Source organism: Odocoileus virginianus, chromosome 7 (genome assembly GCF_023699985.2).
Source record: "Odocoileus virginianus isolate 20LAN1187 ecotype Illinois chromosome 7, Ovbor_1.2, whole genome shotgun sequence".
Classification (NCBI taxonomy): Eukaryota; Metazoa; Chordata; class Mammalia; order Artiodactyla; family Cervidae; genus Odocoileus; species Odocoileus virginianus.
In genome coordinates, this window is record NC_069680.1 from 42,148,751 (window position 1) to 42,175,098 (window position 26,348).

General features: G+C 42.0%; 1 protein-coding gene across 16 annotated transcripts in view; it reads right to left on the reverse strand.

The window, feature by feature from the left end:
• Positions 1 to 26,348, reverse strand: part of SGMS1 (sphingomyelin synthase 1) — a 317,203-nt gene that overhangs the window by 192,934 nt on the left and 97,921 nt on the right. For 14 of the 16 annotated variants that reach the window (XM_070470579.1, XM_070470587.1, XM_070470574.1 and 11 more), the window contains one exon: positions 26,177 to 26,265. The exons of 1 other annotated variant lie outside the window; for it this stretch is intronic. The gene's annotated coding sequence lies outside the window, so the exon portion shown is untranslated. Of the gene's footprint in view, positions 1 to 15,065; positions 15,179 to 26,176; positions 26,266 to 26,348 lie in introns of those variants that run through there. One more of the 16 variants, XM_070470588.1, reaches the window with a different exon arrangement.

Below are 26,348 nucleotides of genomic sequence, written 5' to 3' on the forward strand. Positions count from 1 at the left end.
ATCTGTGAAATGGCACCAGTAATGCCATAGACCTACACAGAGCTCACAGTGTGAGGACCAGACAAGAAGAGCTTTTGGCCCAAGGTAGCCTTCCATGTATGTCAGCTCCTACCATCACCATCATCTTTGGATACAAGCCTGCAGAAGCCTCCTATCCAGTCTCCCTAATTCCCTATTCCTAATTCTAGTTTCTATCCAGCAGAAGTGGCCTCCACAGTGGGGTGTTTGAGGAAGAAAGAATATATGGATACGTATGACAGGGTCCCTTTGCTCTCCACCTGAAACTATCATGACATTGTTAACTGGCCACACTCCAATATAAAAGAGAAACTTTAAAAAATAAAATTAAAAAATAAAAATAAAAAATAAATACAGGGAAAAAAGCAGGGAGGGATTTAATCATCCTGGTTACATCTACCCTCCTCTCCCCACTGAAAAGTGATAAGAGCCCCCACTTGCTAGAATGAAGTCCAGAAGCCTTGGGGCAAACCTCTCCAGGGAGCCCTTTAACTCGGGACACTCTGGCTCCACCCATACTATTCTCCTCCCAGAGAGGGTAAAGGCCCGTGCCAGATGCTCCCAATACTTCATTGAGCTTTTCCCACCTATAAGTAAGAAGAAGCCAAATAAGGACCATTCTGTGCTAGACTGTGAGCTCCATTCACCACGAGACACCTGCATTCAAACAACTGTCAACCAACGAGAAATGTCACAGACCCCTCTTTTCAAGTATGACAGTTCTTACAACCATAAAAAGCTGGAAGCCAGGAAAACCAGCTTCACAGTTGCATCACGTTAAACTTTTGGAATTGAATGGAACCAGTGAGACTCTGAGCAATTAACCTAAAGATAACCAGATATTAGTCCAATTCCTCATCGTTTAGTTGACCTGCTCAGACTAGATGATTCATCCATCTACCATCTAATACCAGGCCTAACTGAAGCATATGTAACTCTCGTTACAAGGTTCAAGTCTGGAAGCATCTCATTTATCTGTTTGAATGTGAGCCCCTGGCTCTTCCTCTCAGGCTGAGAAAGCTGCTGCTGAAATACTCAGAGTGAAAGGCTCCTGATATCACCTCCAAAGAATTCAATTTCTAAGAAAAGTCTAACTCATTTTGCGTTGGACAAGATGACGAGAATGAAGGCTTCAAGCACGTTGGGGGAAAGGGAAATAAAACTCAACATCTCCATGGTTTTCCACCACCCTTGCTTTTCCAGTGAATGCTGTCAGGGTGGGCTGGAATAACTCAACCTGCGATATATGTGACTAAGATAAAAATCCCTTTTATCCTTTACAAGGAAGATTTCACAGGCAGTCACTTCACTCTTCCCCCCAACCTTTTTTTAAACTATTATTTTCAATTGTGATATAATACACATAACATAAAATGTACCATCTTAACCACATCAAAGTCAAGTCCAGTGGCATTAAGAACATTCACATTGTTATGCAACCACTACCACCATCCATCTCCAGCACTTTTTCATTAACCCAGACTGAAACTCTGTACCCACCACACAATAACTCTCCATTCCTTCCTTCCTCCAGATGCTAGAAACCACCTTTCTACTTTGTCTCTACAAATCTGACCACTTTAGGTACTTCATCTAAGTGAAAGACATCATATGATGTCTATCCTCTTTCAACTAGCTTATTTCACTTAGCATCATGTATCAGAAGCTCATTCCCTTTTTAAGACTGAGTAATATTCCATTGTGAGTCTCTATCACATTTTGTCTTCCATGCACCCAGCAATAGACATCTAGGTTGCTTCCACCTGTCAGCTATTGTGAATATTGCTACTATGAACGTGGGTGTGCAAGTATCTTTTCAAGACCCTGTTTTCAATTCTTTGGGGGGTATATGTCCAGAGCTGAGACTTCTAGATTATATGTTAGTTCTAGTTTTAAATTTTTAAAGGAACTACCATATGGTTTTCCAAAGCAGATGCACATTTACATTCCTAGCAATGCACAAGGGATCCAATTTCTCCACATACTTGTCAACACTTGTTAATTTCTGGTTAATTTCTCGATAGTTAATTTCTGTTAAATTCTGGTTAATTTCTTGATAGTAGCATCTTAATGGCAATCCTTTACTTTTTTAACTTGAAAATGGTTGACTGACTTAACTTTTTCCACCTACGGAGTTCACTAAGAATATTAGCAAATCTGATTCTAGTGAGTGTGTTAAATATTCATCTTCTGAGAGGTAACTGCAATAAAGCATCTAAGATTTAAAATGTTTTGGACACAAAAACCACCTTGTATTAAAATCTGAAACTGCCCCTTCTGAGGTACGGAAAGTACCACCTCTGAACCTTAGTTTTCTCATCTGTGAAATGAAGCTAGACTCATTTCTTACAGTTGTGGGAGAACTGAATCACAACATTGTATAAAGTACATATTAGCATGTGCCTAGCACCTAATGAACACTAAATGAACGACATATGATGATAAGGAGCAGGAAGGTTTTGTTATTACTAGAATACTACTAATACTAGTAGTAATACTAAAACTGAGAACACTTACTAAAAGGTAAGTCACAAAAAGATCTTTTATTTTGCCTTTTATATATGCGTAGCCTTTCCTCATTTATTCAGGTATTGTTTTACACAATTTATACATCTACTCCTCAAATCTCAAAGGTGTTACTGTAGCCACGATAGCATTTTTCTTATATATAAATATACAGACATAAATATTCTTCTCCAGTGTATGCAGGATATCAGAAACTAAGCAATACCCCAAAATACACTTTCCAAAATTTGAAAAAGCAGTAACGATAACTTGTCACATAGTTCAGAGTATACTTCATGCAGTTACAGAAAAAAGGTGGAAGTACAGTGTGAGATAAGGTTGTTTTTCTCTGTTCTTTTAATTAAAGAGTCAATGCCAAATGGTTATCTTCTGAAGTATGGCTTAGGCTAAATTTGCACACTACATTTAAAAAAACAAGTTTTACTTGTTGAAGCCTCTCCAGGTATTTTCTTTAATTTATTTATTTTATCTGACTGTGCCAGGTCTTAGTTGTGGCATGTAGGATCTTCACTTGCAGCATGCGGGATCTAGTTCCTGATCAGAGATCGAACCCAGGCCCCTTGCATTCGGAATATGGAGTCTTTGCCTCCAGACCACCAGAGAAGTCCCATCTCTAAGTGTTTTTTACTTTAAATCTTTATCTGGACTCTTGTTTAAATTCACAGGACCTGAGAGAAATACTTAGAAATCATATTACCACTTATAGTTAGATATGCTTCTACTGACTTACTGATAAATTACAGTAACATACAAAACACTTGGGAACCCAAAGCAGGTGGAAATGATCTATGCATACTTCAAATTTAAGCAAATCAAATAAATACAAATGAATTTTAAAATAAAAATCAAATAAAAAGGGTACAGACTCATCATCAAAACACTTCAAGACTGCTCAGGGCGTGTGCACATGTACATTAGGCATTCTAAGGACTTTACATTTATTAACACTTTTGACATCTATAAAGGGTTCTGATTTGGGTTCCAACAATATTATAAATGTATTTTAAATTATTCCTTAAAATTTGGACATATTACTTTCTTTATATACTCCACTGAGAACTATTCAGGTAAAACAATACTCCAAAACCTTAATTATGTTACTGGCTTCAGATTTCTAGATGGTCTTCATCTCTCCATCTTGGCTAATACAAACTCATACTAGACTCTTTCTCCCACCCACCAAAACAAGTGATTTAAAACATTGGGATGCCCTGATAATGGCATTTATTTCAGTTTATTGGTTCAGATTTAAATCAGCAAATTCTGTTTCAACCACTGTTACCTTCTTTCAATTTTTTAAAAGATTTTTTGATGAGGACAATTTTTAAAATCTTTAAATTTGTTACAATATTGCTTCTGATTTTTATATTTTGGTATTTTGGCCTAGAGGCATATGAGATCTCAGCTCACCAACCAGGGATTGAAACCACACACCCTGCGCTGGAAGGCAGTCTTAACCTCTGGACCACCGGGGTCCACAACCATTATTACTTTAAACTGTTTTAAAATTACTTTCTAACTTCAAAAATTAATGCATATTGGTATGTAATTTTTAACTCTTTCTTTGGTGTTTTAAGATTTAATGAGTGATCTCAGCTGGTTTTTCAATGAACTCTTTAATCCTAGAAAGGCTCCTGGTCAATGACTATTGTCACTGGCTCTCAGTGATCACTAGAGTCAGGTGGAAGGAACTGGGCTGAAGTTATTGCCCTATAAAATAAATCCCTGCAATTTGCTTCACTGCTTTAAATGACAAAAGACCACACATTCTCCCCAAACCTGTATGTTTTGAATACTAATCTTTTCTCTCTGTCTCCACCTCCCTCTGAGTTTTCACAATGATCTGACCACCAAAAAGACACTGACAAGTAAGAATAAGAACGTCAGTGCTAACAAACAAGATATCCTGTTAAGTCACTGTACTTATTTTTTCTTCCTTTATTGGTTTTTGAAATGTGAATCCCACCCGCAGAGGCGGCCACAGTTGACCTGTAGGTGTTCCTACCACCTCTGCCTGCCTAAAGTTCACAGCACTTGGACTAAGTCTGCTGCTCAAAGTTCTGTAACAGCCAGAGTCTCTGAGCCTCAGAACCCCAATCTCTGAGAAGAAACCATGGGCCAGCAGCTCAGTATCAGGGCCAGGTCTCCAGAATCCCAGGCCAGGGTTCCTTCTCTTATAGATCTTTCATCTGCTGCCCTGGGTCCTGAGGCACAGCTCAGGCCACCCAGAGATGGAGCTTCTGAATCCTGATTTCTCCAGAGTTCAGCTGCAGAGAAGTACTCTAGCTCCCAGTATGTCCCCTCTCCCCTTGCATATTTTGCTCTCATCAAATATCCTAATGTCCTTCACAGAAGTTTTCTATTTCCCAGGACCCAGCATAGGATCACAAATGCATTTAACTCTTAGGTCTCCTTAATCTCCTTTAAACAGAAACTGTTCTTCAGCTTTTGTCTTTCAGGACATTGATATTTTTGAAAAATATATGCCAATAAGTTTTAGAGAATATCCTTCAATTCAGGTTTCTCTGGTGTCTATTCATGATTGGATCTGGACTCCTGACCGGGGTGTGACACCCAGAGACATGTGACACTCACTGCTTCTCACTGTGTAAGTTCCCGTGCACTCGGTTGCTTTAGTCCTGTCTGACTCTTTGCAACTCCACAGACTGTAGCCCACCAGGCCCCTCTGTCCATGGGGTCTCCAGGCAGGAAGACGGGAGTGGGTTGCCATGCCCTCCTCCGGGGGACCCTCCTGACCCAGGGATCGAACCTGGGTCTCTCACATCTCCTGCAGTGGCAGCAGGTTCTTTACCCCTAGTGACACCTGGGAAGCCACTACTGGTGGATTCTGACTCCTTGTTTAGTGTTGTCCAGTGTCCCCACTGAACTGTTACTTTTTTTTCCTTTTGTAATCACTTATTAAATTTGCGAGAACAACAACACACTGATTTCAGAAACCAACCCTTGCATCTGATTGGTTAATAGTTATTTGCTGAGCACCTGCTAACCTGCTGGGCATGGTGGTGGTACTGAAGATGCTGCACTGGGAAAACAGTTATATCCCTGCCCTCAGTAGGTTTACATTCTAGTTAGAAAGGCAGATAGTGGGCAAGTAAATAAAGCATACACTGGGCACCCTGGTCACAAGTGCTTCTAAGGATATAAAGCCGAGACCGGCAGGCAGGACTGGAGAAAGAGTAAGTTGAGCTGGTGTTGCTGTTGTGGCTTTGAGCCCAAGATATAAAAAGGTGCAGAACCTTCTAAAGCAGAAATTGCATCGTGTTCCTTCCTGCTTAAAATCCAAAGAGCACCATGCTCTCTGGACATCCAGAATCCTGGAGGAGTGCCCCAGCCTTGCCACATTCATCTCTTGTCATCTTCTCGCCATGTTATGCGCTGGCAGTAACATCTCTGCTTCCCTCAATGTGCCCCCCATTCCTGCACCCCTCACTCACATGGAGGAACTTCTCTCCTTGTCCATTTCTAGCATGTCTCCAGGACCCGCGCTTCAATACTGAGGACTAGAGAGGAGGAAGGAAACCTGTCCACAAACTACCATTCTTACTTATAGCTTTTCGTTGTAGACATTTTATACAAAATTTTGTATTATATCCAAGGGTACTTTGTTACATTTTTAAACTACCCTCAGCAGAGCACTTAATGAAACTTAATGTTTGATTTTTCCCTCTTCTCTGGGTTAATTAAAGGAATTAATTTGCAGAGATAATTCCATATGATTCACACACAGACTAAGAAAATTAGCAGGCATTTCTCTAGCTTAGACAGCTTGTAAATAAACATCATGAATATGTGAACACCCACAAGCAAGTAATGTAGAATTCCACCTACATAAATGGACTGAGTCATGCTTCAATCCAATTCAACAAGTCGCTTCTAAGTCCTTATAAGGTGCTCTGTTCTCTATTCGGTGCCACAGGAGTTTGCAAAAAAAAAAGGGTGGGATAGGAACCTAAGGTTCCTATGTTACAAGGTTAGACAAGGTGGTAAGATGTTAAAATATATGGTATCATTAAAACTCTAGCCAAAAAAAAAAACCCTTAGGACTATTTCTCAGATTATTACACATAGTTATATAAATAATTGCAATTTTAAGTAGGGGTATTTAACAAAACTAAAATTGCACATCTTGCATCACTGTCCATTTTTGTTGTTTATATGTATATTTGCTGGAGGAAAGGCAGAGTTGGCTGGTTTTTAATTTGCTTAAACAGAGGTCTGGCTTTGTAGACAGTGTCTTTATTACATGCTGTATTTGCACTTTAGAAATGCCTGGCTTAGGCCTTGGGCCTTGCCTCCTCCCTGTCAACAGGACCAGAGGGCCTTCCACAGACTCCCTCCTCCCTGAGACGCCTCTTACCTGACAAGATGGGAATCTGTGACTATGGCTGATTAGAATACCACTTACCTGGGTAATCATCTCTACTCCTTGCTAAAAAGAAGACTCTTAATTTCCACCTCCAGCCTCTCCCCACACAAAGATGATTTCAGATGAGGAAAGAAAAAAAAAGCTGAAACAGCAAGAGAAGTTGGGAAAGAAAGCTGCAGGCCCAGACTCATCCTGTAACCGAGCTGCTGAGGGAGCCAAGGGGAGTCCCCACTTCAGGCCTGCTTCCTCTTATCTGCCCGCAGGACAGAAGGAGGAAAACTCACCTGCACACGGACCGCCTCCTGCCTTTTCTACTGGGAAGGTTCAGTCCTTTAGGTCTGCCCACAGAATGACAAAGATCTATCTGCCCACATTTCCCAACATTTCCCGAAGGAGATCTTCTTAAATTCACTAAAATTTCAGGATTCTGTTACTTAATACTGTGCAGATAGAAAGTTTTGTCAGGCGAGACTACTAGGATGAAAAAGAAAAGAAGAAACGCCTTTCCTATTCCTACCAACCTCCAGATCCTCAACTTAAATTACATCCAGGTAGGTGTGCTTAAGCCCTCACAGGCTTTTTCAAAGGAAGTAGTAATGTGCAAATTCATAAATGTGTGTCAACTTTTCCATTTTAACAAGAGCTATAAACAGTGGATTGATTTGTTACAGGTCAGAAAATGAACTTATCATCCAAATAAGATTCTCAGCATAAATCAATTTCTCCCACAGTAATGTAAATAGAAAGAAACAACTAAGCCCAACCTGAAATTAAACTATCAATATGAAACCATGACCAGTATGAAGAATGGCTGGTGGAGAAAATTCTTTACTAATTTTTCTTTTTTCATCCATGCTGTGCGGCACCTGGGGTGGGGGTGACCTTAGTTTCCCCGATCAGGAACCCACACCCACTGTATTGGAAGCATGGAATCTTAACCACTGGACTGCCAGGGAAGTCCCAGAAGAAACTTCTTTTACACTTCATAGACTCATGTGAGAAAACAGCTACCCCGAGCCCCACCCGGCACGGGGAGGAACTGCCTTCCAGACAATGAGAATCCCGTATTCCTTAGGGAGGCGTCAACGCCACTTGTGATGCCTGCAGAAAGCTCAGCCTTCAGAATAAGAAGTTTCAGATGTTCATCTTCCTTTGTCACTGATTCACTACTGCCTGGGCCAGAGAAGGGAAATGAACTTGCAGGCTTGCGTGAAAACAACAAAACGCTGTTTTTCCAGGACAGTTGATTAAGAACACACTGTCCTAAGTGCAGTGGAGGGCAGCGTTCCTTCCTGGTTCCCAGCTCTCAGGGGAGCAAAGAGCAGCCCTCAGGCTTGGCCTCCACTGAACAAAGCCCAGGGGTCGCCTCCAGGACAGACACTGCATCCATGGTCACTGCCACTAGGACAGCCTGGAATTACTGAGACCTCAGAGACTCCGGAGGACAGAGGCTGCCAAGATACTTAACCATGTCCCTGCGTATATTTCACAGAGCAGCTTAATAAGATCAGACAGGTTTTGCAATGAGAAAGAAAGGCAGCTAAGAAAGCTGAGTAACTTACACCAACATGGCTAATTTGTAGCTATCCAGCCTCTCATGTTCCTTGGAACCCAGAAGCATGTTATGTCTTCTTTGATTAGAGAGAAGATTCTGAATAAGATGGCGTATATAAATGGTGACATGTTTCCTATCTCAAAATTGGATACTCACATTCTGATGAGTATAAACACACATCTAGAATCTAAACAGAATATCTGAAAGAAAAGACAGTCTCCACTTGCATTGCAGGAGACGTGAGTTTGATCCCTGGCTCAGGAAGATCTCCTGGAGGAGGGCATGGCAACCCACTCGAGTATTCTTGCCTAGAGAATCCCCATGGACAGAGGAGCCTGGTGGGCTACGGTCCATGGAGTCAGAGTCAGACATGACTGAAGTGACTGACCGCGGCACCCAGCACGGCACAGTCACAAAATCCAGGCCGCGTCACTGCCCTGCCTACCCAGCAAAATTCCCAGGCTTCCTCCTCTGGAGATTGAGTCAGCAAATCTGGGAGGTGCCTGAGAATCTATAGTTTTCACAAGCACCTCAAGGAGATTCTTACATTCTGGCAAGTTTGGAGAACATTGAATTGAGTCAATTATACTCTATAACACTTAGTTCTCTTTAAGATATGTCTACATTTAATTCCCGTTTAGTAATACCATCAATCATGTTAAGCTTATAAATGGTAACAATAATGAGTATCTGTCTTCTCCTAACTCCTCAAATAATAATACAATTTTGGTAATATCCATTTTAAAGAAAGAGGTTAAGTAACTTGTACAAAGTTACAAGCTAGCAAATGATGGTGGGAGGGAGTATGGGGAGGGATTCAAACAGAGGTGTGACTCTTAACAGCTGCATCCTTAACCATTATATATACAACCTCTTCTTTCACAAGCAGACATTCTGTTTACAAGTGGTAGCAACTCATTTAGAACTCAAAGTAAAAAAAGATTTAGGAAACTATTTACGAATTGCTAGTACTTTCAAATTACTGGCCATGTAAAGATCCAGGGATCCAGCAATATCTCTAACAAAAGGTTTTTATTCTGTTCCGTCCTCATATTTCGCCTTTAAGCAAATTTGGATCCTGGTCTCCATACCTTTCCCCAGCAAGTCAAAAAGATGTAATCAAAAAGTCAATGACCACCCCCCAAAAAAAAATAATAAGCTCAGAGGAATTACAAAATGCTATAATTTAGCCCCCAAATCTGAACAATATATCAGATGAAGGGCTAGATGTTTATACTGATTGGTAAAGAACAAAAAAAGGTGTGATGTTCAAATATTTTCATAACTGCCCTCTTCTATCACTTCTAACACTAAAAACAAAAAAAAGAAAATTAAATTTTTCTACTCATTCCGCCTAGATTAAAAAAAAAAAAACACTTGATATAACAAATGAATAGTGTCCCTATGCCTCTTCCTGGGCTTGGGTTAATTAGAAGTCACTCAAGTTTGAACAGGATACAAAAAATCAGAATGGAAATAATACTCCTGATTCATTCAGTGAGTATTTATTGAGGGCCTTCTATATGCCAGGCACTGTTCTGGGTGCTATGGATACACAACAGAGAATAAAACAGACAAAAAACCCCTGCCTCTAAGGAGCTCACATTCTTTTAAGAGGATATACACTCTAAAGAAATAAGTAAATGAGCAGTTTCTCAGATGGTGACAGGTGCCATGGAGAGGACTGCAGCAGTGGTCTCCAAAGGTCTCCCTAACAAGGGGCCGTCTGAGCAGAGGCCTCAGGGAAACGGAGGGCGAACATCTAGGGTGAGTGCATCCCCAAAGAAAGAGAACTGTGTCCAGCAGACACTCCTCCATCCCCATCTAAACCACAGTACTCCCCCCCACCAATTTTTCTATCTGCCCAGATAGTACCACCCTTCTCCCAGATGCTCAGGAGAGGAACTGCACTGGGCTCCTTCCCTCCCTCACATCTCCCCATCCCGTCAATCAAGGTGGGCTGCATCTCCTAAATACTCATCTCCATTCCCCACTTGAGACCAGGACATCGTAGTAAACCTGGGTGGCTGCAGCAGCTACCAAACTGGTCTCCCCATATTTTCTGTGCTCCTATCCCTGAAAATCTAAGCTCCAGTAAGAAACCAGAGTGACCGCTTGGAAACACATATGAAGTCGCACCAAGGCCCTTTTCTAGCTCAATGCTTCCCACTGCTGTTTGGAATAAAATTTGGATGCTGTTAACATATACACACTGCTACATATAAAACATTATACACACTGCTACATATAAAACAGATAATCAATCGGGACCTACCCTATAGCACAGGAAGCTCCACTCAATATTCTGTAATGACCTATATGGGAAGGGGATCTGGGGGAGAATGGATATGTATACATAGTATGACTTAATCACTTTCCTGTTTACCTGAAACTAACAGCACTGTAAATCAACTATACTCCAATATAAAATAAAAATTAGAATTTAAAAAAACCTGGATCCTGGATGCCCAGGCCTGACGGCACAGTCCAGCCCTTGCTTACCTCTCCAAACCATTCAGATCCTTGTCCCCAGAGCGCACCAGCTTCTGAGCCACCTTGGCCTTCCTCCCGTCTCTCTAACAAACCTCACTTCTTTCTGCCTTTGTCAGTGTGATCCTCCTGTCTGGAGAGACGCATTCCTCATCTCCCCTGGCACACTTCCCTCTCTTTCTTTGGACCTTAAGCTGGAAGCCACTGCCCCAGGGTGACTTTCTGTTCTTCCCATCACATGCGATCCTCCACTGCCCACTTATTATACCCTGCATTTCTCCCAGCACCATCGCAGCTTTAATTAAATCATTATTTCTATAATTTAATGGCTGCCCTGTTCCAATAAACTAATCTCTATGGCGACAAGGACCACATCAGTTAAATTCATTTTTGCTTCTCCAAATGCCTTAAAAAATACCTGAGTTCAATACATATTTGGGAAGTTAAGCCTTCCTCCTCACACGTCCCTGTATTCTCTCTCAAGGAAAATACAGGGTTGCATTTTTCCACCACACCATTTACACCTCACAAATCTGTCTTCTCATGACTAAAGTTAGGAACTATGAAAAGGCCATGCTGAAATAATGAAGTTGCAAATTGAGAAGTTCCGAGTGGAGCCATTTGGGTCCTGTTTGTTTTTTTAGTTTTGTTTCATGTTACAAAATTGTCTTCCTAAAGGGAAGCCTAGTTAAGCAGAGCCCATTCCTCAGACCACACAGGACTCCTCAAGGAGCAAATTAAAGTAACAGGAAAGAACAGACTTCCCTCTGGTTCACAGTTATCAGAACTTTTTCATTTTAATTAAAGCTAATGGGAGCCACTCGCTCTGTGACAAGAAGTAAAAGGACAGTGTCACAAGCCCCTCACATACCAGCCAGTTCACGGCTAACGGTGGGCGGCTACCCTGAGCTGCACCCTAACCAGGAACTAGGCCCTTGGCAGAGTGCCTTCCCCACACACCACCTCATTTAACTGAACTGAATCTTGGCAGCCACCCCATGATCGAAGTGACTTGATCCCCAATCTGATCAAGGAGACCAAAGAGATAACGTCACTTGCTCGGGCTCATGGAGGTCGTAAGTGGCACGACCCGGGCATCAGAGGCAGCTCTCTCCGGCTCCAAATCCTCAGCTAAGCATGTCAGTGGGGACACAGTGCTCTAGTGCCAAGTATGTCCAGAGTGCTGGTTCTGAGTGTGAATGACTTGGCTGCTCTCGTCCCAGCTCCCCAGCTTACAGGACCAGAGAGGGGGAGTGACTGGCACAAGATCACACAGCGTGATGGTAGCTGGGGGCAGCCAAGAGTTCCATCCCTGTGGGACTGTCCTCCTGACAGATAGTACCTCTCCTCACAAAAGATCCCCAAAACCCTCAGAATAAATGTCCCCAGTCGAGCTTTCCTAAGGAATGCAGTAATGTCATAAAAATCCTAAAGTAGCCTTTAGAGTTGAGCAAAAGCAAAACAGAAGGACCTTATCACTCTCCTTCCTTGCAGCTGCCACTGGTCGGAACGCACACAAGCAGCCCCTTGTCTCCGGCCGCCACGCAGCTCTTCTAAGCGACAGAAGCCCAGGAACACAGAGGCCCTGGGCCCAGGCCAGCTGGAGCCATGCTCAACGGGCTGAAAAGCAAGCAGTTCTGACATCTCTTCATCAAACGCTGTTCACTCTGGAGAAGCGATAAACACAATTTTGCACACACTGATCACACTTCTTTCTGTATAAGAGCAAGTTCAGGAATAACACCTGAACCAGGGAAGTCATTCCTGCACCCTGAAACAGCCTCCTGATTTTTATGACCCCAGCAGCAAAACCATCACTGCATCCAGGTCAATGTACCATGGAACCCAAGCCCTTGCCCTCTTCCCAAGTGAGCCGGCTGACAGCCAACAGCCTGGTATCACACTGGTTACCAGCCAGCGTGGGCTCTGCCAGGCTGGACCGAGGCAGCAATTACACGTGCTCGATGTTTGGAAGCTATTCTGGAAAAGCAGCCCGACTGGGCCTCATGCCATCCTCGGGAGGGTCAAACCCCAGCTCGCGAACACCTCACAGGGAGTCCCAGGAGAACTTCTGTTCCAACCAGGCCTCCAGACCACTGGTCCCCTGGCAATAGGGAGCCCCAGCTCGGCCCAGGACAGGGTGTAGCCCACGTCAGCCCCCACAGCAGAACCCGTCAGGGCATCATCTCTCTGAGTGCCCTGAAGGTCGCCTACTGTCAGGAGACCCCGCTGCCCAGCCAGAGCCACTGGTCACAACACACAAGTCCCTGGAGGGCGCTGTGTGGCAGCAATGCCGGATCTAGAACTGAGGTCACTCATTCCCTGAGATCTTTTTTTAAGTGAAAGAGAATGCACGTGAGGGCACCTCAAATATTAGGAGTTAAACAACCTAATGGAGTCAGAAGAGTCACCAGTTGGTATGCTGCCCACATCTGAGGACTGGGCTGCAGGGGGGATAACTTGAAGGGGTCCCCATTGTCCTTTGGGGAGGCAGGGTGATGTGGATCCCAGAGCTGCAACCTGGACCAAGTTACACGAGCTTCTACCACTCATTTCCCTCATCAGTAGACTGGGCCTAACAACAGATCTCTTGGTATCACCATGGAACATGATGTGAGAAAAAGGAAGTCATCTGTTGGCACAGTGATTGGCACATGATAAACCACAAATTAATGCTCGCTTCCTTCTTAATGGTTTTAGAGAACTTTCATTATATCACGTATTTCTTTTCTTTTCCTCTTTTATTAATTGCTTACAATCTTCTTTCACAATTAACAACCCACATATATTCATATTTTCCTTACGAATATGTGTGGAAAAGAATATCAAGATATATGTCCAAAGATGCTCACTCCAACATTAATTGTGATCTTCAAAAAAAAGTAATACCTGCTCACTAGAATTCAATCACAGCACTTGGAATAAATGAGGCGGTTCAGTGAGTGCTAATAAAAGGAAAGTACTTTAAGGTATGGGCTTCCCTGGTGGCTCAGAAGGTAAAGAATCTGCCTGCAATGCAGGAGACTGGGGTATGATCCCCGGGCCGGGAAGATCCCCTGAAGGAAGGGATGGCTACTGACTCCAGTATTCTTGCCTGGAGAAACCCCGTGGACAAAGGAGCCTGGCAGGCTACAGTCCATGGGATTGCAAAGAGTCAGACATGACTGAGTGACTTTCATAAATAAATACATTATGTATATGTTAGCTTTGGTGTCCAAATAATTTACCAGTGGGGAGAATAAAAGCAATAAGGGTAGACAGATATGGTACACAAAATAATGGCCCCATGTCCACATCCTGTGGACAGAACCTGTGACTATGTTGCCTAACTCTGCAGATATGATAAATTAAGGATTTTGACATGGGAAGAGTATCCTGGTTATCCAGGCTGCCCCAATCTAATCACATGGGTCCTTCAAATCAGAAACCCTTTCCTGGATTTGACCACAAACAAACATCAGAGAAAAGATGGAGGAAGAGGCGACAAGCCAAAGAATAGTGGCCGCCTCTCCAAAGTCTCAGACACGCCGATTTTAACCCGGAAGAGGCCGAAAGTCTCAGACACGCCGATTTTAACCCGGAAGAGGCCGAAAGTCTCAGACACGCCGATTTTAACCCGGAAGAGGCCGAAAGTCTCAGACACGCCGATTTTAACCCGGAAGAGGCCAAAAGTCTCAGACACGCTGATTTTAACCCAGTGAAACCCATGTTGGGCTTCTGACTTAAAGAAGCATTAAGATAATAAATTTGTGTTGTTTCATAACAGTAACATTGTGGTAAAAATTATACCAGCAATAGAAACAGAGGAGTAAAAGGGGTAACTTACTTATAATTTTATATCCTTCTAGTACTCCAGTATTTCTAGTATAATTTTATATATTCTTTCTAGTATTTATATCTATCCATATTCTTGTCTGAATTTTTATATTATGACTTTAACTCTTATTTAATTGGGAAGGAGGAGGAGAAATTCTTTACCCTGCTTCAGTGTTACGATTCCCTGATCACAAAAGCTTTCATATGGCACTTGGCTCATTTTGCCTGAAAAACTGAGTGCTCTCCTTCAGGACCAAACAAAAGTCTACTTACAAGGCCCAGCTGAAGCGACACATCCCAGGTCAGGGTTTCCTCCTTAGGGGGTCTCTCCTGCAGCTGCACTTAAGGAGGCTGCACACAGCTCCGGTGATCACACTGGATGGTGAACTCCTTGAAAACAGGGCTTGCAGCTTATTTGGCTATGCAAACCCAACCCTCATAATAGGCATTACAAGTGGTTAATGATTAAGTATTTGCTCCGCTGAAATACTGGATTGCATTAAATCCAAACCAACCTAGTAAGCCCTGGTTTTAAATTAACAAGGAGTCTTCTACTGGGAAAAGACTGCTGCAATCTCACATACATTATCCAGCTATCTGTTCCATAAAGGGAGAAGTTATATCCTTCAGCCCCACAAATCAAGCAGAGTTCAATCTTTCTTCAAAATCAAATTTTGACTTCAATTTACAGAAGATGATGGTTATCAAGAGATACTGCTTCAGAGCTCCACTGAATTTTCAGTCTGAATCTTCTAATTCCTGCTATCAACATTTGCAAGTTATATTTAAATTATACTAGCTATAGTGATGAAATAAGCCTTCCTTCTTCCCATCTAAATCGAAACTTGCGTTTTTCCCAATACAATATTGTATCATCCATTCTAGGGGGGAAAAAAAATCACAGCCCAGTTGTTATAGCTGAGATTTAAAACAATCCAAAAATGTATGTAAGTCTACTCCATTAATGACTGTTCTAACGGCAAAGAAGCCAGGAAAGGAGACAGAGCAACAATTGATTAAATGTTCATGCACTAAAGACTGCATCTGCTAAAGCAAGAGTCAGAAGCTTTTGTTTTAATCTCCCAAAAGCATTCTGTTTAAAAATATTAGAACATCTATCTCTACAGTCATAGTTATTTCCATTGCTCAATTAGAGGTCAAAGTACTAAAGAGGCTACACTTTGGTGTTTGAACAAGACATCATTGTAATTAATGACTTCACAAATCCTCATCCAATCATGGGCAAGTGACAGACACTGAACTCTTCATGAGTATTTAATCTAAAGAACATCATTAATTATTCACTTTTGTTGTTGGTGGTGTTTTCATCTTAAAGTCAGATTTATTGGGATATAATTTACATGCAGTTATCCATCCTTTTTAGGTAACAGTTCCATAAGTTTCAACCAAAACATATAGTCATGTCATCATCACCACAGTTAAGATACGGGTAAAAATTCCCTATACCCTTTGTAAGTCAAGTGAAGCGAAGTCGCTCAGTTGTGTCCAACTCTTTGCGACCCTATGGACTGTAGCTCACCAGGCTCCTCCATCCATCGAAATTTCTAGGCAAGAGTACTGGAGTGGGTTGCCATTTCCTTCTCCAGGGGATCTTCCCGACCCGGGGCTCAAACTTGGGTCTCCTGCATTGCAGGTAGACGCTTTACTGTCTGAGCCAGTCAAGCTTCTCCCCAGTTCCCAGCCCCAGGAAACCATTGGTCTTTTTTCTAACCCTATACTTTTGCCTTTTCCAGAATGTCATATAAATGGAATCATGCACAGAATGTATCTTTTTGAGTGTGACTTCTTTCACATAACATAATGCATTTGAGATTCATCCAGTTAGTTGTGTTTGTTCTTTGGTAGTACCGAGTAATACTCCATTGATGCCCAGTTTGCTTATCCACTCTCTTGCTGAAGGACATGTGAGTCTTTTCAAGTTATGGGCAATTAGAAATAAAGCTGTTGGGAGCTCCCTGGTGGTCCAGTGGTTATAACTCTGATCTTTCACTGCTGAGGGCCTGGGTTCAATCCCTGGTTAGGGAATTAAGTTCCTGCAAGCAGCCAAAGTAAATAAATAAAATAAATAACACTGTTGCAAATATTAGCCTACAGGTTTTTGTGTGAACAGAGGTTATTTCTCTGGGGTAAGTATCTAGGAGTGAAATTGCTGTATGGTAAGTATATATTTAACTTTGTAAAAAAAACCAAAACAAAAAACCCCACATGTTTTCCAAAGTGGCTATACCATTTTATATTGCCACTAGCAATGCAAGAGAGTTCAAGTTGTTCTGTATCTTTGCCAGAACTTGGTAGTATCTATTTTTATTTGCCTTTAAATAACTCTTTTTTTGGCCGTGATACCTGGCCGTGATACACGGCTTGTGGTTAGTTCCCCAACCAGGGATTGAACCCTCGCCTTCAACAGTGAAAGCACAGAGTCTTAACCACTGAGCCACCAGGGGATTCCCAAAATACTTTGAGACTCATACACAAGTTACAAAAATAGTGGAGAGCTCCCATGTATGCACCTCTTATCTTACCTAACCACAATAAAACTATTAAAAGCAAGAACTTGACATTGGTACAATACTGCTAACCAAAATACAGATCCTGTTAAGATTTCACTTGTTTTGACATGTTCAATTCCTGCCCTTTCTTTTGTGTGCAGTTCTACAGTATTTCATCACATGTATAGATTCATATAAGCACTACTATAATCCGAATATATATCTGTTCCATTAAGCACATTCTATTCTGAAAAGACATTTTTGGTTCTGTAAACATCATCTGCTGGAAGGGACTTCAGTAAATGATGACTTTCTTCTGCCCTTTTTCCTTGACCAAATTAGAACACTGTTACCCAAATTTAAAAGACAAAAGAAACAGCCTCACAGATATAGAGAACAAACTAGTGGTCACCAGTGGGAAGAGCAAAGAGGGGGAGGGAGCAAGCTATGTAGGGGATTAAGAGGTACAAAGTCTAAGGTATAAAATAAGCTACAAGGATATACTGCACAACAAAGGGAATATAGCCACTGATTTTATAATAACTATAAATGGAGTATAACCTTTACAAATTGTGAATTACTATGTTGTACACCTGTGTACATCAACCACACTTCAATTTAAAAAAATAAAAAATGTCAATTATCTATTCTCAGGCCTCACTGTGCAAACCCCACCATTGACTTTTCTGTTCACTTTTCAGGCTGGGTGTCTGCCCTGTTCATTCTTTCCTTATTATATGCCAAGCCCAGTAGAGGCAACATGGACATAAGGTTGAAAAGGAAACCAACAGTTCTCATCTCTAAAAGGTCTTAAGAGTGGAGAGATACTTATACACACACAGTTGCAAACTGGGACAAGTGCTATCCATGAATGAGAAGTAAAACATGATCTGGTTTGGACCAGGAGGTCTTTGCACTCTATGCTCATCCTGAAACTTAGTATTTATGAGGCCTTCCCACAAAAACACAGCATCTGAGCATCAGGGCCATTAAACAGTGAGTACATGACCAACAAATTCTTAAAGCGGAAGAACATAAGGAAGTCCTCCAGCACTGAAAAACTGTACCAAGGACTGTTCACCTTCTTAGGTCAAAGCCCACCCATGTTGTTACTTTAGGGATAGCTGCAGCCTCCCAAATTCCTTTCCAACCCTCTGCCACAGTGAGCCAAATCCACCATTAGAGATCCTTTTGTTATAGAGGCATCCCCTTGCTCTAGACTAGTCACAGTGGAATCCATCGGGAAGGGGGTGAGTCACAGGAACGCCCCATCCGCTTCTGGCTGATGGCTGCTATGACCCTCTGCTTCTGTCCCGGGAGCCATACTTACACACCTTCCAGGACCAGGTTGCTCCCTCTCCCCTCGTGTCCTCACTATAGCTAGTCCATGTTTTTACTAGAAGTCATCTCTGACTATTTGCTCCCACATTTCTCTCCCCTTCTCCACCAATAGCACAAAGGGTCTGATTCGTCTCTGTATCTCCTGGCATCTGCACACAGCCGCTGTGTACACAGAGGTGGTCAATAAACGTTTTCTGAATATTCATGGCACGTCTATCAGATTATAATGTGTGAAGTGTGGCTTTGAGGGAATGAATGAGTCTGAATGTGAAAGACACCACTGCAGGCATCGGACAGTTGACCCATTTCAAGAATCGTACAACAGGGTAGCTAAATGTAACAGTAGGATGCTTGGACACCTGATAGAGGGGAGGGCAGGACACGGGAGATGTGTGAGGGAGGAAGAAATAAGACACGCCTGTACCTGATGAAGCTCAGGACCAGCCCAGCTGTGACACCTGCCAGGAAAAGGGCAGCTATAATGTGGCAGAGAGGAGGAAGGCAGAGGGCAGGCTCTGTGCCCACGGCTTCATCTCTCTCTTTTTAAAAAAACATTCTATTTGTTTGGCTGCATCAGGTCTTATCTGCGGCACATGGGATCTTTACTGCAGCACACGGCTCTCTAGTTGTGGTGTAGGGCCTAATTGTCCCATAGTATGTGGGATCTTAGTTCCCCCACCAGGGATCGAACCCGTGTCCCCTGCATCAGAAGGCAGATTCTTAACCACTGGACCACCAGAGAAGTCCCTCCAGGACTTCGTTTCTGAGGGCATTTGCCATGGGCTGGGCTAGGGGAGGCCAGGAATTCAAAAAGGAGCAAGCACGTGCAACAGCCGCTGTGGGAGTCAGCCCGGAAATCAGTCAGAAATGAGAGTGAAAGAAAAAAAAAAACCCCAAAAGCAGCTAGTTTGTAGTACGTGTTTCTGCCTCTTTCTAATCTTTTCCTTAAAGTCACACATGGCTTCCAAAACACCCTGGGGCCCTCTGTGAAAGAGGCAACAAAGTGTGTTTGAAGGCCTGGGAGGGCTGGCTACAAGCCTGAAATGCCTCCTGGGCCCAGGCTTGCTAAAGAGCTGATGGAAAAATACAATAAAGCACGGCTCTTGGCTAGTGGAGCCTCTTGCACAGAGAAATTGCTTACATTTAGTGATTAGTAAATGCAGGAATTGCCAAATCAAAACACTCATTGTTCTGCAATCTTAAAATAATTGTTTTGTTCTTATTTTAAAGTATCAGCCCATGTTTTCAAATTCACTAGCTGCTGCAATGAATGACCACATGACTTTTAACTAAAACTTTCGCTGAATCAGCACCCTAACCTCTGCCACCCCATGGATGTGACTGTAAACCCCCTAAAGAGGGGGGTGTGCTATGGGCAACCTCACTTCTGCCTCCTGAAACACCTAGCAAGTCTCAGGGATGACCTGCTTGGAGAACCACCGGTGATGATCTGAAATGTATTCAGAAACTAACATAGGGACAACCCTTCCTATCAGTTTCACTTACAGTTTCTCTGTTCCGCTCATATATGTGTAATAAGTGCTGCCATTATGATGCTAGTTACTAAAAACTTTGAGCACCCCAGATCCAGGGAGCTTAGTACCAGGAAGTTTGTGGTACCTCAAGTTGGAGTCACGAAAAAATTGCTTCCACTCTCTCTGTTTTAACTAAGGTTTCAATCCAATTCCTGCTAACACAGGACACCACGGGGCAGAGCAGAAACTGACAATCACTAGGTAGTTTTCAGGAGCTACTGGGGGAACGAGCAAAGCGAGGAAAACTGCCCTGACCAGCTCCAGTTCACAACTGCCAGCAGACACTGCAGTGACCCTCTGGCCCCCAGAGTAATGTCAATTGAAAAAGATGCACAACCTAAAAGTGGAGAGTTATGTTTGTTCGCAGACCTTACTAAGGACTATAGCCAGGGACTGCTGTCTTGCAGATAGCTTTGAAAAACTCTTTGCAAGAGATAAGGGAGGAGCCAGGAGATATAGAAATCTTTCCTACAGGGAAAAAAAAATCTAGTTAAACATCAAAAGATTGCTGTTAATCACAAAATCCAGACATCTCAGGCTAATTTATGTATGTGGAAGATGGAAGAGTCTGGGTTTCTTGAAGCTGTTCCTTTGATAAGCGTCTTAGCTCTATAGGGCCAATCCCGGGTTTTTCTCCATCCTGAATTGCCCTTGTTGTTCACCATCCAGGTGGCTGAGAGTTTGATGGCTAGCACCCTGTTTTTCTCCATCCTGAGTTCCCCTCAGGCTACAAGGTCTGGGTGGCTGCTACAGTGGTTGATGACTTTATGGCCACAACAGTCCTTACTAAATCCTTTACTAAAACAACAGGCAGGCTTTTTTGTTTTTGTATTTTTTGGGGGGTCCACAGTACCCACCAGCCAGTACACATTTTCCCCAAGGAAACATCAGGTACACATTTTCCCCAAGTGCTTGAGCCTCTAAATTCTGCTTCTTCTTCCCTACACCCATCCCAAATCAAAACTTGTTTCCAATCAGTTCAGTCAGGAAATAGACAGTCAACCCTGTGAAACATACAAAGGATTCTCCCACTCCAAATGTTGAACTAACCATATTCGGGATGTTAAAATATCTTCCAAGTCCTTATTTATCCAAAAGCTATTATAATAATCAATTTAAAGATGAGAATAGCACTAAAAAATGCATTAAACACATATTATCAATTAATGAGATCGGTATTAAGCACTATATTAAGCTCAAAATCATGCCACTGAACCCCAAACTGTTTTTACTATATTTACATACTTTTTTTTTAAAACTGTAAGCTATTCTGCACAAATATTCCTAGCTGCTCTTTCACATCAGAAACTAGAACTGGGTTATTCTTCAGCAAAAGAATACTGACAGGGAGAAGCAGGAACTATCTACAAAATGACCAAGAGGGAATGTTACTCCCCTTGGAGTTTCAAACCCATAAGGACAACTATGAATCAAAGCTAGGCTGAAGTTCAATTTCAACTATAATCCTACCCAAGGAAAGGAAGTGCATTGTTAAATTCAAAAGACCCAAACAAGGGATCAAAAGCTGTCTGTGAGCACCAAACAAAAGATATTTCATATTATCAATCTACAAATGCTAAAAATGCAATTCTCTGCAGTCATGACTCCACCTACGTGCCATTGTGTTCCATCGTAGGTATTTCTAAAGGATGTAGTCTAAGCAGACATTTCTCCCAGCTAATATGAGGACCAGGAGAAGGGATAGCAACGTTTTGGCAATTGTCTACCTACCATGGGTATCAAACTTTGATATATAATAATCAATGTCCTTTAATGTCCCTTTCTAAATCCTCACTTTTAAAAGCTAGCATCTAAAATAAGAACTGCAATTCTCAGACTCTTGGCAACTAGGTATAGTTGTGTGGCTATGTTCTACCCCAGCTGTTCTCAAAGTAGGGTACTTCCAAAGAGGCCTATGTTATAGGTAATCCATGAGGCCAAAATTATTTTTATAATAATATTAAGATGGTATATGCCTTTTCAATGCTCTTTCTCTGTGCGTATATTCAGGGGAGTTTTTCAGAGGCTACATGACATGTGATATCACACATTGAATGCAGAAGCTGATTTGAGAATCCAGGTACTTTCTATTAAGCCAGACATTAAAAAAGATTTATAAAAATGTATAGCAGTGGTAGTTGTCTCACTAACAGTTGAAAAATAGCTATTCCTCCCCAAAAAAAGTAATTGATGCTAACCTATAAGAGTTTATTATTTCTAAATAAATATTTTTTTAAATTTCTCACTTTTAATTTTTAACAGAAAATATTTGCATTAGATTCCTATTGCTGCTCTAACAAATGGCTATAAATGGGTAGCTTAAACTGACACAAGTAATAGTTCTGGATGCCAGAAGTCTACAAACAGGCCTTCCAGGGCTAAAACAGAGGTGTTGGCAGGGCTGAGCTCCTCCTGAACCCAGAGGAGAATGTGTCCCTTGCGTCTTCCAGTTTCTGGAGGCTACCTGCACTCCTTGGCTCATGGTTCCCCCTTTCGGTAACGGCATCACTTCAACCTCTGCTCCTGTAATTGCTTCTCTGACTCTGACACTCCTGTCTTCCTCTTATAAGGATTCTTTTGACTACACTGAGCCTCCTGATTAATTCAGGACAATCTCCGCATTGCGAGATCCTTAATGTAATCACACTGGCAGTCTCTTTTGCCAGGTAAAGTAACATATGCATCAGTTCTGGGGATTAGTAAGTAGACATCTTTGGGGGCTTATTTCTCTGCCTGTCACAAAATGCTAGCTATAACTCATATAAACAAAGTCTTTTGAGGCCCTCAATCATTTTTAAAGAGTATAAAGGGGCCTCAAACCAAAACATTTGAGAACCATTGCTCCAGCATATGAAAAGATGAGGTGGGAAAATGAAAACACAGAAAAGTTAAGTGATTAACCAAAGTCATACAGACTTCAAATAGATGTTCAACTTGAAGCCAGGTCATCTGGCTACTAATGAACCTAACATGCTGCTGCTGCTGCTGCTGCTGCTAAGTCACTTCAGTCGTGTCCGACTCTGTGCGACCCCACAGACAGCAGCTCACCAGGCTCCCCCGTCCCTGGGATTCTCCAGGCAAGCACACTGGAGTGGGTTACCATTTCCTTCTCCAATGCATGAAAGTGAAAAGTGAAATCTAACGTGGCTCCCTCTAAATCATACTTCCCACCCCAAACACCTGGCCTGAGACAAAGGCAAATAGAAATTATTTTGTGAGCATGTTTGCAGGCACCAGACAAAGGGCGCAATAACAAGTATTCAGATGCAAATTTGGTGAGGAGCAAGGAGGGCAGGTTGGAGAAGAAGGTGTTTAAAACAATTCCACTTTGCAGAACCTTCTTTAGAAATATACAAATTTATGATGTCATGAGAGAAAGGAGGAAAATGTTACAAACAGCTAAGTTTTCCAGGGTTGAGTCAGAGAGCAGTGAGGAACCTTTCCTGGTCTAGAGAGCACGATCAGGACAGAAGTCTAGGAGATGCACGGTGAGCGTGAAGCAAAGCACAGCTCTGGGTCACACAACGGGGCCTGGTGAGCAAACTCATGTTTATGCTCACTCGTCCCGACAATGCCTGTCAAGCCCTAGTTTTGATGCCCTCACTAAAAATGACACTTGAAAGACCACATTCTGGAGCTCTCTTTCTGCACCATCTTGATACAACTGGAGTCACAATTTTGCAGCAGGAAAGAAACTGCATTCAGATGAACTGTATTAAAATCATCCTAATGACTCAAATCACACACTTCCAAGGGATACATTTATAGTTAAAAGAGGAGAACTGGGTGGCTCAAAGGGCCAGTTGCTGATCTATCAAATGAACTGGCCAGTCCAGGCCAACAGAACTGGGGGAAGTGGTAATCAGACCCTTTTCAGACCCAAGCAGTTTGTGCTTGAGAATGATGGCTCCCTGGCCCAAAGCCTGGACAGGATCTCCTCGGGGACCCACTGGCCATTCCTGGTAAACTTCTCCATTTCTTCTTCATCTCTTTCCTAGCACTCCAGACAAAGTTTCTGGAGTGTTCAGCCAACCAAACCAAGATGGCAGTAGAACATGAACTGACAGCCAACAATAACCAAGCAAATAAGAACACAGACTAAGTAACCACTCACTAGAATTTGCTATCCAAGGGAGAAAAAGACAGAATTACCTGATATTTATATCTTCCAAGTGAAGGTATGGGTCCAGTAAGAGGTAGCCCCTTGGAGAATCTCTCATCACAGAGTTCAGCATTCCCCGGGAATGTTTTCTGTGCCTACCTTCTCTATGATAACACTAACATTAAAAAATCCAATTTATAGCCTGCAAAGCACAAAGATTCTGCAGAGTAGAAACCTGCCTAACATGTCACTGTCAATACAAAATCCTAATCCACACACTCCCATCAAATCTGTGTGGTCTCTGAAAAGGTATGATTGCCTACAGATGATGTTTCTGTTGCAGAATGAATTAAAAAACTATTAAATCAGCACTCTCAGTTGACATCTATTTTGAAATAATATTTTTTCCCATGTGCCGAAGCACAAGGCAATTTAACATTTTAGAGACCAAAATCTTTAAGCTACTTTCTACGTCCATCAAGAAGATACAGAATATAAGTCTGCAGAAGTCTACAGAGATGATGCCTCTAATTCACAGCAGTAAATATCTATTTCCTGTACTCCACACGTGGAAGAAGGGCCTCTTCAGTCAGAGATCCACATATCTAGGATTCTGGGTAAAAAGAAAAGTGATACCTTAGCAGAAAATAGACTATGACTCTGTTCTTGGGAGTTATTCTAAAAGTAGCGATTCCACCTTCCAAGGAAGTAAATATTAAAAGGAAGAACTACAAAAAGAACCCAAGTAAATGCATAAGGATATAATATGTGAGAACACAAATCAACAAAAACTTCAATCAAAAAGAATGAAGATGAGCAATGAAACCTCAACATAATTGAAAGAGAGACTTTTAGATTATTTTCAAAAAACAAAATCAAAAAACAAACAAAACTTCAAGACTGAAAAATTTCTCTACATTAAAGTCATAAACTCTGCTCTCCAAAGGACACTTAAAAAAAAAAAATGCTCAATCTCGCCATTCATTAGAAAATGTACATTGAGACCACAATGATATACTATTTTATACTCATTAGAATGGCAACAAAACACCAAATGTTAGAAGAAAGTGGAGCAACAGATGAACTGTGATAGATTTTTGGAGTAGAATTTTATTTAACAATAAAAATTCATTTACTACTATTACATGCAACAAGTGAATCTTAAAAACACAACTGAGTGAAAAAAATGAAAGCTGCAGAATATCACATGAAATATACTATTCTTATCAAGATTATAAACAAGTAAAACTAGGCAATTTTTGTTTGATATATATATGGACATAGTAACATTATGCGCCAGAACGGAAGTTAACTACCACTACAAAGAACACTGTTTAGTTCAAATGACTTTTACTTTTGATAGACAGACTTTCTCTGAAAAGAAGTGAAGAAGTTTCCACATTTAGTTCTAGGGCAAATTCTTAATCGCATGTCTGAGAAGCACTGGCCTAGACTCCTCAACTCCAGAGAAGGAGCAGACCTGGTAAATGTAATCTTCCTGGATAAGGAGTTACAACCCAAGGCAATTCTGATTAGAGGAAATGACTCCCCGGGGCCTCCCTGAAGGTTTTTGATCAGGCAAGGCCTTTTTCTGTCACTTCCAATGACTCAGAGAGACACAGTTTCCGGTGCCCTTTGTTTTATGTGTTTCTCCCACCCTGGCCCATGTTGCCTTCTGCCTCCAACAAGAAAAGTGGCCTCTTCAAACCTTTCTCCTTCCTCCTGCAAACCACCCTGGCCTTTCCTTGGCTGATTTTGATCTGGGGATGAAGACCTGAAAGATCCCTCCATCCATCAGAGCCTCACAGACCACTGCAGAACTAAGCAGGAGAGATTCTGAGGAACTTCAGATCCATGAGATGTTTGAGAACAGATAAAACACTCAGTTTGACTTACGTGTCCTTTTATACGCTCTCTGCCATCTCCTATGTCACTGTTCCTGAAATTCAGAAATTACACCACTTCTTTGGTCACTGCAGCTTTGCCTAGAATAAAGGCAGGGAATTAGAAATGAGGCAACCAGAAGGAACAAAAAGGGGCGGGGGAGGGGGAGGGGAGGTGCGGGAAC